Here is a 15,417-nt window from a genome sequence, read left to right as displayed (position 1 = left end):
GAAAATATTCATTATTGTTAATAAAATAATATGACTTTCATCACGCAAAAAATCATCATCCGGAAAATCTGTAATTATTACTAGTAAACTATTAATACTATAAAAATATTATAATATATACAACACTCTTATGAAGAATATTGTACATATATGTACTTATAATTTAAGTATGTGTATAATAAATTTTGATTTTGTAATATTCAACTTCTGTATCGATAGATAGGTACCGACCGTCAACATTATCGCAGTTCGACTTTAGCCATTAACTAGGATAGGAATAGACATGATAATGAGTATACGCGCGCAACCATGCCTAAGGCAGGTTCGTCTGTGGTTGAATACAATCATAAACGAGTCAGCCGACTGTTTCTACTTCTTGTGTTCACCATATAAAATCGCAGAGGGCGTAAGAAACACCCAGATAATTTCCAAGTCGGTATTTCAGCTTGAGTCACAAAGTTTTATTTAACGTCACGTCTATTCCGTCAATGATCACAGACCATGCAATATCATCTACCATCGGTAAAGTCGCATGCCTTTTGTTTTTCTACCATTGTTTATCTGCGACGTAGCAAAATTTCTGATTTTTTGACGATCGTTAATATAGTTTAAAAGCTAATTTTTGTATTACCCACATTGGTAAAATAAACAGTATTTCTGATTAATAGCGTAATTCCAATTGTCAAGGAAATGTTTTTATTAACTAATAATTTCTTTACTCTTAACGCTCTTTAATTTTAATACTGAAACTTAATTTTAATACTGAGAAAAATTAAGGATGAAAAGAACGAAGTGTTATTACCATGCATGATAGATCAATGGGAAGGAAAATGTTCATGCAAAATTACGTTACACATTCCAATAAAATGACATAATTCTAAAAGTGGCTTTAAAATAGAAATATGAAGGCTCGCAGACTGTAGATCAAAACACGGTGAGCAATATCCGCTATCGCAGCGGAATATCTCGCAACAGTGATCAATGACTGGAATACTATTCGTGACTATGCAATCTTCGAAGGCTATCCATCAGAAAACGTCGACAAACTCAAGGTCATGGTCACTATCACGAACGAGTTACTGCTATAAGGAATGCGGAATATAAATAGGATCAAGATGCCGCAATCTACTCCATACAATTGTTCGGTATATAAATGACCTCAAAATATAATTTTTATTTTACACCACATTGCACTTACGGCCTTCTACAGTTCGATTCATCATATCTGTTATGATTTCATTACAAACACTTCATCTCCATAAATGGAAATAATATTCATTCGCAGATCTTAATTTCTCTGGAATATTTCTATGTTTTCTTTCAAATAATTAAATTATAACTGTAATAACCTATAACCACTCTTGACGCATAATCGCGAAGGAGAGGTCTCGATCCAGACCGATCAGCGCATCAAGATCACTGCACAAATTTTGTTCGTCGACCTTTTTCTCCATCTACCAAGAGAGAATCTTATCGCTTTCAAGAAGCTCTTGACACGCGTTGATTACGGGACACAAAGAAGGCCACTGAAAGCATCTTCGACAGTATCGTTTAATAGCTAACATAAAGAACACGATACAACAAGCTCAAGAATCATGGCAAACAATTCCAAATGCCATGTTATCAAAGCAACGGGAACTTCAAGTCCGATAATCACATAACCATAGAATTGATTAAATGCAATTGATGCAATTTAACGTTAGTTTCATAATATTTCAATGCACAACGTGCCTACTTCATAAAAGATATAACTTAGAAAAAACGAAGCTGGCACCCCGGTGCCATGCTATATTTATTTTTATTTTTTTTTTTTCACCAATAAGATATAACACTTTACCAAATGTCCATAAGGACAAATTATAAAAAACCAAAAAAAAAAAAAAAAAAAAAATAAAAAAAAAAATAAAAAACGTGCCTACTTACTTTCCAACAGGCTTCATATTTACAGGAAAATTATATGTAAATATTATTCGCAATATTTTATTCTTATAAGCGTTGGTTACTAATATTACAAGTACTTAATCACGTTCATGTCATAATTCCATAATATTCCGCCATGAAGGCATAAAATAATAAAATACATGATAACCTAGTTACATATTTTAACCAGAACACGGTCCAGTTCTATTCGTACGGAGATTTGAGAAAATCGAATTGATTATGAGTTCTCTCCAGAGGGCAGAAGTTCCGCGGCTTAATATTATTTCGGTAGAGACTGTGGCGAAGAGTGGTGGTGGATATAACTGTCACCGAAGACAATTTATGTTAATGACTGTTCCTGGCCCGAGGAGGGACGAGGCCGGATCATGAAACAGTCTGCAAGTCTCCGTGGAGCCGATCGGACACGCCACTGTCTGCTGCTGTAACTATGTCGGTCTTCTCCCTCCCAAGTCCTGAAGCAACGCCACCCCGCTTTATACCGTTCGTTTCAACCCCACGATGGCGACGCCCAGCGTCGATCCAGCTGTCTACCACGCAAACTCGCCGAATCCACGTCCCATGGCGCCTGTGCGTGACCCGTGATCGTCGACGAATGTCGCGTTGTGCTTGCGTCGTGTCCAAACGGTTCCTTAAAATGTCATTTTAAATAATCAAATCGGTGATTGGTAGTCATGAAAAATTTGCATTTGCCCATTTTGTCGATGTGATTAATATTGCATGGTGTAATTAAGAGAAGAGAAGAGGATGATGTGGTGTGACGTTTAGGGTGTCCTCTGGTCTTGTGTGCTGATAAGATACAAAATGGATGTCATTGGGTGGACAAAGAAATTGTTCTACGCTGGTAAATTGATTTTTTGGTTTCGCGTTTCAAGTGAATAGTGGTTTTCATGTTGGAATTGTCACTGATGAAGATACGAATATGACTTGCTGTTTCTGGTTTTTTGTCTGCATGCAGATCTTTTGGTGATGATATGCATGCTCAGTTGGTAGAGATAGAAGAGTACGAAGATACCTTAGGAGGTCACGATAATTACGTCGATGTTAATGCATGTGTTTTCAACCCTCAGAGCGCAGACTCGCGGAAAATCCATTGCTACCATTTTACTTCGGACGAGACCAGGCATAGTGGAAATTTTGATGGAACGTCTAGCAAAGTTTTATGCAAAGGGCCGATGTTTTTCGTTCCAGTGAGTATACAATCTCTAATTTATATGATCGATGATCGATACTTCTTGCATTTAAATCTGAATCCCATTGGGCTGGATAGCGGCTCCTAAGAATTACATTTGTTCTGATGCTTTCGTTGTTATCGAAATAGAATTTATTTTATAATTTACAGGTTCAGGTAGAATTTATTTTAAATTATTATGGAAGTATATAATTGTCATATTCTATCATTACAACCTGTTTTTACAAAATTTAGCATATCATAAATTGTACAGTATTTTCTCTACTGACATCCCATTTGTTGTAACAATAAATCAATATCGCATTCATTGCAACTAACATAATTCCATTATTATGAATAATCATCTACAATAACGAGTGTTTAACATTTATCTAATTGAAATACATTGAAATCTAATTATAAATTTGTTTTTATAGTCTAGCAATCAATTATCAGCTAAAAAAAGCTGATACTTTTATAGCCTATCAATTAATTACAATAAAGTATAATTCAGTCGAATGATAAAAAATATCACCTCCAATGTGAATGTTCCTGTACACTCGATCTATATATTCTTTACATCAAACATCCAAGCCTTCTGCTATTGCTCGTTTAATTTTTTATACAACCTTCTGCATTGACGATTTATTCGACGATAAAGTTCTACCCTGTGACACAAAGAATACCAGATAACCGAGATCCTTGTAAATCTTTGCGAAAGATGAATAGTCCGGTGAGCCAAATCTCGTCGTCGTCTGATCGGGGACCGGTTGGTCGTTACGTTTCTATTTGGAACAGGCGAAAAGTCGGCTCAGTGGCGCCGACGGTGGTGGACTTCACGAGCTCCGGCCAACATCTCGCAATCTGGCGGGACGCTGATCGATCTGCTCCTCGACCGCGGCACACTTCGGTTTCGGTTCGTTTCGCAACCAACGAAAAGGCGACCGCGGAATTATACGCCGACCCGATCGATCCACCACCCCCCTCTTTCTCATTTTTCCCCCGATAATTTCGCGGTTTACAGCGGCCATTCTCTTGCAAGTTACTCGGTTACTTAGTTCGTTACTCAGGAAACACTATCCATTTCCTGTAGCTTTCTTTTAATGTTATTTGTAACAGAGCTAGGCGTTGTTTTTAAAATATTTGTACTCGAAACTCGATGTGTCGATGTTTCAGCTTATTGTTGAATACGTAGGATACTAACGATGTCGTCTAGTCAGACGTACAATAGGTTAGGTGCTTTGACAAAACAAGAGAATGTGTTAAGACCACCTATTGACAAAATCTGCAATTACTTAGTTCCCAAACATATCTAGATTAATTTTTCTTTTTTTATTTTATTTTGGTTATTTTACAATTTGTCCTTATAGACATTTGGTAAAGTGTTATATCTTATTGGTGAAGAAAAAAAAAATAAAATAAAAATAAATATAGCATGTGGGTGGCTACCCCCAGCGGGGTGCCAGCTTCGTTTTTTCTAAGTTATATCTTTTATGTTCTCGATTAATGATACATTTTTTTGTTTCTCAATAATTTGTATATAAATATATAGAACGCGAGAGAAGCTTTGAAATAAAAAATAACAAATTATTGTATTTACAGTTACTGCAATTACTATCAATCTGTTCCTCGCATTCGACTTCAGGAAGACACAAAATTATCTTCATTAATGCCAGTATCATAGTCGATCTTCGCTCGACCCGAATACGACCCAACTTTTCCGTGATATTCTTCAAGATAATGTATGAGTTGATCTTTCGTGGCGCTGTGAGTCTCCGAACAATGGCTGTCCATTGTGAACCGATGTAATAGTAGAATACCTCAAAATTTTCAAAATATAAAAAGCTATCTTCCGATGATAATCTTGGAGGAATGATAAGTATATCTGATTTAAATAGTATTGCCTTGATAGTTTTATTTATGTCTTATATCTCTTAGAACGAGTTTCCAGCTCAAAAACCATTCGCAACGCCCTACGTTTTTTTTTTTTATTTTATTTTGTTTATTTTACAATTTGTCCTTATGGACATTTGGTAAAGTGTTATATTTTATTAGTGAAGAAAAAAAAAATAAAATAAAGATAAATATAGCATGTGGGTGGCTACCCCCAGCGGGGTGCCAGCTTCGTTTTTTCTAAGTTACATCTTTTATGAATGTGACTGTATTTAATGAGCCATTTTCGAGTCTGTTCAAGAAAACGACAATATTCGGTAGATGCGTAAGCATGAGGGCAAACCGGCTATAACTCCAATCAAGGACTCACTCGGCTCGGTCCACATTCCACGTCTAGTCCACCGATCCCTAAACTCGTCGGCACGTTCGAGGTTATGGTCCATCTTCGTCCTGGCTTCGTTATTTCACAATTTTTGATGATTCTTCTCTGGGCATAGTAACCTGATTCTTACAATCTCAATTTATTTGAAGAAGAGTAATAGAAGCTATTAAAAGTTGAAAGTTTTAGTTGAAGCCATTAAAAGTTGAAATTAACCTAACTTGAGGATCAGGTTATGAAAATGAAATAAAAAGGATCCGAAGGATAGTTGATATTTCAATCGATTTTTCAAGCATCTTTATCTCAATTTCGCTTTGAAATCGGTTTACTGACACTGTGAAATCGATCTACACCGTAGGCGCCGTTCTTCGAATGTGTTATTAGTTAAAACATATCGGCAGGTCCGGTGAATCGGCACCTGAATGAACAAAAAATGGCATGACATGACAAACTATTGGATGATCGATGTCCTCGGAAATACAAAGCACCGTGATTTTTGCACATTGAAGGAACCATTCACAATCTTTCAACCTGTTTCTCTGTTCAACACGTCATTCCAACACTCTGTAATTCTATTCATAACTACATGTTTACTAAATTTAAATTCATCGTTTCAAATATCGTATCTTTTCCTATAGAAAAGTTTATTTTCTTGAAATTTTCATATTATTTCCACTATCCATTTGTTACTGTTTACAAGGTTTTTCTACACTATATATATTTTTTTTTTTTTTTGGTGTTTACAATTTGTCCTGAAGGACATTTGGTAAAGTGTTATATCTCATTGGTAAAAAAAAAAAAAATAAAATAAATATAGAATAATAATAGAAGAAATAATATAAATAATGTGGGTGGCTAACCCCCAGCGGGATGCCAGCTTCGTGTTTGCTAGGTTATATCTTTTATGACACTATATATTATTTCTAAATTATACTGTTAGTTCATATTATTTCTCTTATTACCAAATGTAGAATTTATTGCTTGACAGAGATATGAAAAGAAAATCGGATATAATTCAAGCAATTTTGAAATTCACATGCAAATAGGATATTGGAATAACCGATCCAATTTTCGGCCAGCAATCATGTCTGAAATACGAGCCAATAACCGTTTCAATATTTTAGCATAACTACACGCGAGGCCGCCACTGACAACCGTTCGCTACCACATCTCGTCAGAGTCCTGTTTTTATTCCAATGAAATGGAAATGAGCGTAGGCGCGATGCACATTCAACGAAAGTTAAACCGTGGTCGGTGAATTCATTGAAATGTACAGCTGCTCGTCCTACCGTTAAAACATTTAACGATCCGCTTGCCCCAACGTTTGCGTGACGACTTGTCGATTTCGCGATAAAAGTGTCGATGAAAAATGAATGAAATATCAGTTCGACATTTAGATTTATTTTTTTATTCAGATACGAAGTCTTATACTTGTGATATTTATATAAAAATAAATTAGAATAACCAACGACTTGCGAATAGGAAGAATTTTGCACTTAGCGAACTGATCTTTCGTGTTTTGAAATTTGATAGGACTGGAAATCTAAGAACTTTTTTTTTTTAGTTTATTTTAGTTTTTTACAATTTGTCCTGAGGTACACTTGGTAAAGTGTTATATCTTATTGGTAAAATAAAATAAAATAAAAATAAATATAGCATGTGGGTGGCTACCCCCAATGGGGTGCCATCTTTGTGTTTGCTAGGTTATGTCTTTTATGTTCTAAGAACTTAGTGATATTCTTTCTTTTTTTAAACATACTCGATAATTTCATAGTTTGTAAAATAGTAAAGTAAAATATTTGAAGATTTCTACACAAACGAAAAATATCTAACCTTGATATTGATTTTTTTTTTATTTTATTTTAGTTATTTTACAATTTGTCCTTATGGACATTTGGTAAAGTGTTATATCTTATTGGTGAAGAAAAAAAAAAATAAAATAAAAATAAATATAGCATGTGGGTGGCTACCCCCAGCGGGGTGCCAGCTTCGTTTTTTCTAAGTTATATCTTTTATGTTTGATATTGATAGTAATAGAAACATAAGAATTTAGTAATTTCTTTTTAAGAAACACTGTTGCGTCTAATGAAGACGGAACTGAATTTTAATGCAATGTTTTCCCGCAAAGCTTTCCCGCTGTTTCCGCGCAATTTCACGACGGACGGCTGGAGTGAAGAAATTAAAGCATCGCTGCAATAAATTAACACGTTTCCGCGAGAAGTGACGTCATGCGCTGCAATTCGACCATGGGATTCTCAACGAGTCTTGTTAGTCTTTTATAGTTCGCCATATGGGCACAAGTCGATTCCCACCACTGACACCGATACGCGCTGCACGTTAATTTACCCAGGGTTCGAGTATCCGTCACTTTTTTACACGCGATCCTCGATAAAAAAGTTATCATCGATTCTGGATTGGTCCATTGCGAACCATAAATACGTTCCACCATCGAAATCGTAAATTTAAAGAAGTACGTTACATAGGGCGATATAAAGTTTGAGCAACACTGCTTCATAACTATTTTTCAAATTTCGACTGTTACTTAACAATGAAGCGTGCTTTTTCATGGGAAAATTTATTTATTTAAAATTGTCATAAAATAAAATCTACTACAAAATTTCAAACTCGAAATAATCATTTTTCTTAAAATATTAAATGTTAACGATGAGTTAACCTAAAAAGTACACTTTCTGCTAAAGTTCCTCCAAAATTTTCTTTCCAACTTTTGCACAATTTAACATTTCTTATTATCATTCGTTTTAAGATTACAAATGTCAATAACGGAATATATTCTTTCAAGCGAAAATTACTCAGACGTTTGCTTTGCAACTTGCACAATACGAAGTTTGAAATTAGTACTATAAAGCAACAACGTCTAAATATTTTTCACTAATAAATCTTCGCGTTTATTGCTTTCTGTGAATGGTATTTTTAGACGAACGTTGGACACTACGTTAAATAGCAAAATTAACGGGCCCCTGAAAATTTTCCGAGAATTCTGTGTCCGGTTTTACGAATGCAGCGTAGTTTTATTGCGGCAGTATAACAGGGATGCTCGTGTATACTATTGTTCAACTTTTTCCTTGTCTTGACTGGGAGCAGGTATCGTGGACCTTAGCAGTTAATAGGCAGGGAATAATGGCGGTCGATTGACCTTCGATTTGTTGGCCAGCGTGCTACACGGTTCCAAATTCTCGAAACTTAACTTTTGCTGACTTTTACTCTTACAAAGTATTATTTCTCTTTCTTTTTATCCCTTAGCTTTTGTTTAGCGATTTTAACGATGCATATATTATTAAACTTTTTTTTATTTTATTTTGGTTTTTTTTACAATTTGTCCTGAAGGACATTTGGTAAAGTGTTATATCTTATTGGTAAAAAAAAAATAAAAATAAATATAGTATGTGGGTGGCTACCCCCAGCGGGGTGCCAGCTTCGTTTTTTCTAAGTTATATCTTTTATGCTTATTATTAAACTTGAATTTAATTGTTGAGGAAATGGAAGTAGAGTTGTTAGTTTTAGTTATAGATCTGAAATCTGGTTATGTTTTCTTATTATTAGATATTCAGTACAGATGTTATTATAATATGTACAAGTTGTCTGCTTTGTTCCTGATACATGGATTATTCTACGAGTCGGCCTAGTCTCGTTACGTTTAATTATCATGAATAATGTATAGTCTCGGTCAGCTTACTGCTGAAAGATCTACGATCTGGTTGCCGCGTATCCTTTCCAAGATCATATTAAATATCGTGTAGTATTACTTCTATCGTGTCAAATTAAAAATACGTTTAAGCCAACACAAAAAGATAAACGTGACCCACAATTATATCCCACATAATAATTTCTCGTTTATTTCAGCACTCGTATAACATGTGAAACAGATCGTTCAAACAATCCACTGAAAAATAAAATCCAGTTCCAACATTGAAAAACACCATCAACCATGATCATCCACTAGCTAACAGGGAAAGATAAACGTAACTTAGAATTACGTTCTATATAGTAACATAATCCCTTGTTAAATCCAGCACATAAATACTGTGATAAGTATGCGGATAATTATGCAAATTTATATTTTTATGAATATAAGCAAAAAAATGGAAGCTAGGTAAAGCCAGCTAGAAACCTGTATTTTAATCATTTCATACATACTTTTAGATTATGTGCATTTGCATTCCACAAATACATAAAAATCCTATTTACAACATGTTTTTAAAATGAAAGGTTTTTTTTTATTTTATTTTGGTTATTTTACAATTTGTCCTTATGGACATTTGGTAAAGTGTTATATTTTATTGGTGAAGAAAAAAAATAAAATAAAAATAAATATAGCATGTGGGTGACTACCCCCAGCGGGGTGCCAGCTTCGTTTTTTCTAAGTTATATCTTTTATGTACAACATGTAAAGCAACTTTTTCAAAAGATTCAGCATGAAAACTTAGCAAAAATCAATTCCAACTGAGAGAAACCTCATCAAACACTATCGTATCGCAGTTACACAACTTTTATCTCGCTGTGTCATCAATAGGAAACAGTCTCACGATCGATCGTCTATCCAACCATCCAAACATCTCATGGTCCGTACTTTCATTTTCGCAAGCCCGAAGCAACTTGCCTCCTACCCCGAAAAGGGAGAAACTACAGGGATGAGGTAGAAACCGTAGGGAGGGTCCCCTTAAGGAACCATGGGGCCCGCGTTATCGCTGGAAATTCCGACACGGACTGAAAATCGCGTTTCACCAAACGAAAGAAAGAGAAGAGAAAGTGAGGGAGTGAGAGAAAAGAGAGAGTGAAGGAGACGGGGGAAACTGGATGGCTTCGTTCATTGTCGTGGAATAAAAGCTGCGGGAGTTCCCCACGAATGCTGAGCCCTCTCGCATGGATTTCATTTCAGGATCGCATAAAATGGTGCTGCTGCCAGTGACGACGCTGCTTCGGGAGCAAGGGGGAACAAGAACAGTATATGAGAGAGAGAGAGACAGAGCGAGAGGGAGAGATGGCGAGGAAGAGAGAACCATCGAGGGGAGAAGAATGGAGAGGACGAAAGGCCGTGGAACGAGAGAGAGAAAGGGACGGAAACAGAGACAGAGATGTGCCGGCTGGCAAGCAGATGGTTGCGCCGTTTATTGGTTTATTCGTCGGTTCAGCCATCACGTCCCGTCCAGCCATCAGACCAGCCGGTGTTCCTCTTTATATTCCTCACGTTGAGGAGGATCGACTTAACTGCCCGGGCCTTATCTACTCTACTTTGACCGCGACACGACGGTGCATCGATCGTCAGGAAAACACGGCTGCGTTGTCGAAGAACATCGTTAGGATTCGAGAAGTTCAGAAGAAGATTAGTTGGATCTATGGTATATAGTGGATCGTGGTAGAATTGCTCTTTCAATTTTTCCTGATAATTGCACGTGCTTTTGTGTATTTTCAAGAGCCACAAAAAGTTACCTGTGATAAATCATTCAATATTGTTATATACTGTTTATGTGAATTTATATTTTTCACTGTTGGCATTGTGTGTCTATGGTGTGGTGTTATGTTCTGTAGTTTGCATTGTAATATATATTGTTTGTACGTTTATGTGTTCTCTAGAACTTTGGCGATGTTTGTTTAGAGATGTAGACGTCTTTTTGACCATCGTTCGTGACGTACTACTTCTCATTTCACTTGTACTCTTATCGCAGGATAGCATTTTCTCGATCATTTCCGAGTGTTGAAACGTTCGTCGTGTGAAAGTGAAAGTTTCCGTTTAAAAAACGCGCTGATGAGGTAAAAGTTTGACGGTCGGTTTATTTTTCAGCGGCGGCAGGGTGCGGATGTCGATTGTCTGAAGAGGGACTCGAGCGGTGAAAGGGTTGATTGATGCTGACTCGACTGCTTTTATCGCCACTTATACGGTACTCTATATATCATTTATGTTCTTTGTACAACATTTCAAATAGAGTTTATTCTAACTTAAACGCCTTCAATTCAGTGAATCGCAAATTCAGATATAAGAGAAATTCTGAATGTATTCGGATCGTGTTCATTTTAGATACTGAAAGTGACTGTCACTGTTGGAATCAAAACATTTTCTATCTATGTTGGATTACGTCTATGCAATCGGCAGGTACGTAGATATAAATGAAAGGAAACGACAATGTGAATTAACTCTGTACTCTATTTCAGGAGTGACTTCACTCATCATCAGATTACAAAACTTCTTCTAATTTCTGCTACATTCTGCTACAAAAGTCTTCGTATCACAGGTATATAAATAGCATTTTTAAACTTAAATTCCAATCCTGACATAATTTCACAACTTTACAAATTATCATTTGTTCCTCTGCATCATACCATTACCAATTAATAGTTTCAAGTAGAATGAAATTTCTCAAAATTGATATCCACATATGTAACTCATTATTTAAACTATCTAAACTTTAAACTTACTGTTCCAAATCAAATTATTAGACTGTGTTGATAATATTTATGGAAATTTATATTTTCATAAAAATAATTCAAATGGAACCTAAGCAGTGATTTATCTCACTTTTTTTTTTTATAGTTTATTTTGCTTTTTTTGAAATTTGTCCTGAAGGACATTTGGCAAAGTGTTATATCTTATTGGTAAAAAAATAAAATAAAAATAAATATAGCATGTGGGTGGCTACCCCAGTGGGGAGCCATCTTTGTGTTTGCTAGGTTTTATGGTTTATCTTACTTATGAAATATTGCAATATTATTATACTTTTCATATTATGTGCCTTTGCATATACACATCAAAATCCACAGTCTAGTAATTATCAACTGATCAACAAGAAACGTAATCCTTCCTGTACTTGTACTTCATACGTAACATATTTTCTTATCTGCTCCCCATTTACTCGTCGCGAATAGTATTTTCTCGAATATTAGAGTTGGCGTGTGTATGTCGTTCGCACGAGTTCCATTATGCGATCGTAAGTTAAGTTCAACGAGAAAGCTTTCAACGGCCGTTGCGCAACAGTTCTAATGTCGATAATTATGCGAATACGGCGGAGGGGCGGGGGCAGCGATAATAGCGTCGCCGACATCGGTCCGCGTAGCCAGTAACGGCGTGCCAGGGGGTGAATCGATAGAGGGAAACGTCGTGGAACTCGACGACGCTCCACCTATCGAATGCTGAGCTTTTCCTGTAAGAGTACGCCCTCTACGCTTTTTGGAAAATTCCACGATTCTCATTAGATCCTATTCGATTTGTTCAATATCCTTTTAATTATTTATTATTGTCATTATCTTTTTTAAATAGCTCGAAGTTTTGGTAGTATTCGATACAAGTTTTCTAAAATTTAATAGACCCATACATCTGGGCAGGGTGGTTGGTCGTGTGATGGTTTAATGACGACATTACTCGATGTTGAAACCGTCAATTATATATTTCAAAATAATTATAAATACAGAGTCGACCGTAGATTGCTCGCTACTGGTCGTTACAATAATGTTCGCTAAGACGCTCGGTACGAACGGATTCGCTAAAGACTGTGTTGTGTGTTGATCGCTAATAAAATCACTGGAGACTGAGCTAGTCGTCTTACGATCGTGTTTGTTTATTTATCTGATCGAAGGGACACCGATAAATTCGCCTTTGTTTGTCGGTTACACGTGACGGCGACGTTGTTTTGCCCTGAGTTGGTTTATTATTACATTATGTATATCCTAACGAAATTGATACTCTGAGGCAAAACGACAGCGTGGCTCGAATTGTCCTGTAGCTCATGTGTCACTACATATTTTTTTTGATTAGACTCAAGAGGTGCTGAATATTATTAAAATTCTATGAAGAAATAGCGTTGATTTTATGGATTGTGGAATTGAATGGTTTACTCGGTTTTACCTAAAAATTATTGGCAATATCTTTCCAGTTGTTTATGTAATATTACGAGTAAATTTTTTAGATTGTCGTGTATATCTTATTTGGCTAGTTTAAAGGAGTATTAAATATTCTGGAAATCTTTTAGAGAAGTTATTATTTGGAATAATTTTACAGATTATGTAATCCCAATATAGGTTTCTCAATTTAAAAAATTCTGAATGTAAATGTTGGGTAATCAGGAACTTACGCAAAAGTGATTGAGTTTCTTTAGGTTTATATTCGTAGCTCGTGTTGACTTATTGATCCCCATGGAGAGATTATAACCTTCCCATGGGAACAAATCAACGTCTGGTGAGAAATATGTATGCGCCGAAGGAATCGTTTCGGATGTCGTCGTCAAAGTCGGCTTTCGAGGGATTAAAGTTTCTGACAAATTTCGGACAGCTTGTTAAAATATAACCTCTCACTCGAACAGCTCCATTTCTTTCCCCTTGTGTAACGTATATTAGCGATCGAAAGTTGGCATAATGTTCGCAAGTCTTCGAAGATTAAGGAGCTTCTTCTTTGCAATTGGAAGTTTTGAAAATCTTAAACATACAAATAAAACGTCTACTTTAACGCCAGGTTTTTGACTCGACCCGCCTTAATTCCAGTTAAACTCAATTCGTAAAAGGAACACTAGCTTTTGAGAGGATTAACCCTCGAAGAATCTCGCAAACCTGTCGGTTTCAATTTTCCAGGTGAAATAATTTTGCTAGGTTAAATATTTTGACGATCTACGGAACACACCTAACCTTATAAATTATTTGTTATGTACATACATATATTTTTGCATCTTTAAATCTGTCATAAACGCAGTCAACATTTAACATTTTCAATTTCTTAAATATTTCTTAAATTACACATTAAATATACCTTCAGTGTTTTTTTGCTATGCATGTATTTGTAAGCAGTGTACTTTGGTGAATTTGTTGTCCTAAAACGCTTCCCAAACTCGATCTACTTCCCTTCATTACCAACATTCTAAAAACAAAATCCATTTAAAATATCAATCCACATTTCGTTGTTATCCGCATTGGACGAAGAGGTAACGAATATAACGAGGTTTCCGTGATGATTTTCAGGTAAACACAACAGCGATGACCAAGTAACCTGGAAACGCAAGGTACATCGACACGCGTGCTCAAATAAAAGGAGCTGTACCGCTAAGGAATGGGAGGAGAAAGAGGACGAAGGAGAACACGGCCTTGCCTGCATTCAGCTGTGTCATCCGCGAGCCGTTAACGCTCAGGTGCTTTCGAACTCAGGGACGAGCATCAATCACTATCGGTAGTGCAGGTGTAATATGATTATTGTCGCTAAGATAACCTGCTATGATATACGTCCGAGAAGTGTGCCAAGTGACATAACAGGATTTATCTTTAACGGCGTATCGAAGCCTTCGAGTAGAGAACGAACGAATCACCGGCGCCGCCATTACGTTTCTGGCGTCGATGATTCGTGACTTACTTCGACTACATCGATATACATCGATATACATCGATACATCGATTCGATCTATGTTTAGGAAGTTTCTTCGAGAACATGGAAATAATATTACTCTTTGTTAATTAACTTTTGAGCGTTGTTTGACGAACTTAGGATTATAACCTTGCGGCACATTCAAGGGTTGAATTTTAGTTTAGGTTAATTTAAAAGAAAGTATGATGAATTTTTAGGTGACAGAATTTTTGAATGTAGAATCGTAGACATTTGCTTGGACAGATGTGTGGAAATATCGATTAGAAATCGAAATCTGTTTAAAATGCTAAGGTTAGGTTCCCGTTAGAAATTTTTTTATTAAATATCCTTCAGTTTCTTTTCCTTTGATTAATAATTTTTCTGAAAATTGCAATCGAGCCAGGTTTCCTTTGTGAGAATATTCGTTTCTCGACTCGTTTAGCAGAAATAGATGCTTCCCTGTTCGTTGTAACGGTGACTTGACATAACAGGTCTATTTTCGAGTGACTTCGCGCTTCAACAACTCTCGATCCTGGCTAGTGAGAGCGCCAATTTTTAACTGCTTATCGAATCCTTTCAGAGGCATCTCGCTTCTTAGAACAGGAACAGAATAATTCGTATGGAAACGCATGTATTGGATAAAAACTGCTTGTAGACACTATGCTTTTAAGTTTCTTAAATTCAATGATAAATTTCAATATA

General features: G+C 36.0%; 1 long non-coding RNA gene across 1 annotated transcript; it reads left to right on the top strand.

Moving 5' to 3' along the window:
• Positions 1–11,107: 11,107 nt before the first annotated feature.
• On the top strand, positions 11,108–11,744 carry LOC132915431 (uncharacterized). The gene is made up of 3 exons (XR_009659865.1): positions 11,108–11,278; positions 11,416–11,490; positions 11,550–11,744. It is a non-coding gene; the product is annotated as an uncharacterized LOC132915431 (long non-coding RNA).
• Positions 11,745–15,417: the final 3,673 nt, after the last annotated feature.

Source organism: Bombus pascuorum, chromosome 17, assembly GCF_905332965.1.
Source record: "Bombus pascuorum chromosome 17, iyBomPasc1.1, whole genome shotgun sequence".
NCBI classification, from domain to species: domain Eukaryota; kingdom Metazoa; phylum Arthropoda; class Insecta; order Hymenoptera; family Apidae; genus Bombus; species Bombus pascuorum.
This window is presented reverse-complemented; position numbering and strand designations above follow the sequence as displayed.